The sequence below is a fragment of the Camelina sativa genome, chromosome 14 (genome assembly GCF_030686135.1).
Source record: "Camelina sativa cultivar CO46 ecotype springtype chromosome 14, ASM3068613v1".
Lineage (NCBI taxonomy): Eukaryota > Viridiplantae > Streptophyta > Magnoliopsida > Brassicales > Brassicaceae > Camelina > Camelina sativa.
Window position 1 is genome coordinate 18,731,383 of NC_141893.1, and position 2,398 is coordinate 18,733,780.

General features: G+C 40.0%; 1 pseudogene across 1 annotated transcript; it reads right to left on the reverse strand.

Moving 5' to 3' along the window:
• Positions 1-219: 219 nt before the first annotated feature.
• On the reverse strand, positions 220-2,111 carry LOC104743819 (pumilio homolog 9-like; annotated as a pseudogene). Its single transcript, XR_015580803.1, has 5 exons — positions 1,486-2,111; positions 1,217-1,379; positions 961-1,124; positions 625-874; positions 220-538 (listed from the first exon to the last, which is right to left on the reverse strand). The product of XR_015580803.1 is annotated as a pumilio homolog 9-like (transcript).
• Positions 2,112-2,398: the final 287 nt, after the last annotated feature.

Sequence of the window (2,398 nt, forward strand, 5' to 3'; positions counted from 1 at the left end):
TGTCTCTTAAGAGGGGAGAACCATTGTCTCATGTCCTCGTTTTAATAATGGAAGATGTTTTTGAAAAGAATTTTTGTTTCATAATATAGGATGTTTTCAAATTTCTAACAAGTTTTAGATTAGTTTAATATTTTCTATTATGCAGTATTGTTTTTTATAGGTTAAATTTTTAAAATTAGACACTTTTTATTCTGTGTATTTTGGTTAAAACATCATATATTTTGAAATAAAAGGAATATATCATAAATGGTATAATGGCATAAAGCACATAATAACACGTACGACGTTCTGGTTAAGCAAAAGTTGTTCCTCATCCACTACAAAAAAAAAAAAAAAAAGAGACCGACGACAAACGAAGAGGGCAGTGTCGCTTTGTTTCGGATCTTGAAATACAAAATTAACAACAACAGTTTCTTTTTGTTACTAATAAAAGTCACTTCTTGAAAATGTTTTTGGAGAATATCTTCTTGCAATAAGGACTCGACTTTAGTCTCCCAAACCGATTAACTTTCTCTACCAATCTAGCTCGTACAGCTCCCTGTTTCAATGAACCCCAAAACCCATTTCAAATTCTATTATTGGAAGCTTTTTGGTTGTATAAAATATGTATGATATTGGATTTACCTTGGTTACAGAGAGAGCTTTTTGGATCACATAGTTTCCATATGGATCCTGCAGAAGATCTTCAAAGTTTGGAAAAGAGAGGAGCTCGTTGACAATCTCAGCTCGGCTCTCTGGATACTTAGTTAGACACTTCTCTATCACATGGCTACTAAACTTCTGAGTCGCTAGCTCGACGTAATGCGTTTTAAACTGATCCAGCAACTTCACTGGAGAATCTTGTTGCTCTATTAGGCATTGTACCACATAGTTCCTGCCCATTTCCACAAACCATAAAGAGAGAACATACCAATTTCATCATGAGTAGATTTTTTGAGTCTACAGTAGATTTGAATTTACCCAAACTGATCCTGTGAAAGATGAAGTAAGTCTCTTGATATCTCAGCGATGAGTCTCTCACGTTGCGGTCCAACAGAGTTTGAAAGGCAACACTGAAGCACACAGCATCCGTGGAGAAGAGGTGCAATCTCAGTACAATACTTTGTAGCTGCTTCCAACACAAAATGACACCAAATTGCACAAGAATTCATCAGACATATGTTTTACGTACTCATCAGAGTTTAAGTAAGAAACAGAAGATGGAGATAAATTAAACCTTGTTGTCGTTAGGGCCCAGAAATTGCAAACAACTCCGAATGACATGGCTTCCATTCAGATCTTTATCTAGGGGGAGGAAGCCCGGTTTGAGTCCAGACTTCACTAATGCAATCTGCTGTCTTGTTTTCATAGTTTCAATCCACTTCTGTATAACCCTTGTTCTGTTTCAATTCAAAAACATTAGCCAGAGTTGTGACATATATAAGCGACTGTTACATTTACTATATTATCAACAAAAGTAGACTTAAGAGAAGTAAACGTACGTACCCATAAGTATTGAGACAGATCTTGATGAACTCCACTGGGTTTAAGGTCAACACTCTCACAATCAGTGTTCTAAGGTCTTCATCACAAACTTGTAATATTTTCTGAACGAAGTAGTTTCCAAATGGATCCTTAGAGAGTTCAGTGACATGGTCAATGATTTCAAGGAATATAACGTGGCAATCAAGAAACGCTCCTTGATCAGCCAATTTCTGCAGAACTCGACTACCAATCTGATCCTTGGTCATTAAGTACACAAATCCGTAACGCATAACCATGGACGCAAGACTAGGAGGCAAAACAGTCGTCATCTTTGGATCATCTTCCTTTAACTATCTTCTCCTTCCGTTAAACTGAGTACTCTCTACTGGATAGGATGCTGTAGAACCTTCCATAGTGACTAGGGATTGAGAAACTTCAAAGGAATCTTGAAAGCCAGGAAATCTAAGCTCTGCTTGAGAAGAGACTCCATGCAAGTTTTTGTTTTGCGGAAAGCCTTGGCGAGCAGAGGAAGCTTCACTCAGATTCTGGTCGTCGAACCTAGAAAACTCATGAACAGCTCTAGGTCTAAACACAAAATCACCCGGGTCGACCCGGAACGTCTCTTCGGGTCTGCTCCACATATTCATTCTGACAACCCGTCCCGCGGATCCTACTAGCCCCTGCTAGCTGCCCCAACGGACTGTCTGTAGACTCTCGTAGCCCCCGCTAGCCGTCCCAACGGACCCCAAGCTGGCCCTGTAGGGCATCGATCCTAACCCCTCACTGTAGATATCCAAATCCACCAGTAGGTTATTGGTGTGTCAGGCATTCCTCGAACCCTGGTCCCCATCCTTTAACAACCTTCCCACAGGACAAGCTGTCACCAATTGACCTGTAGTTCTATTCCACGGTGAGAGGTTGGGATCGACGCCCT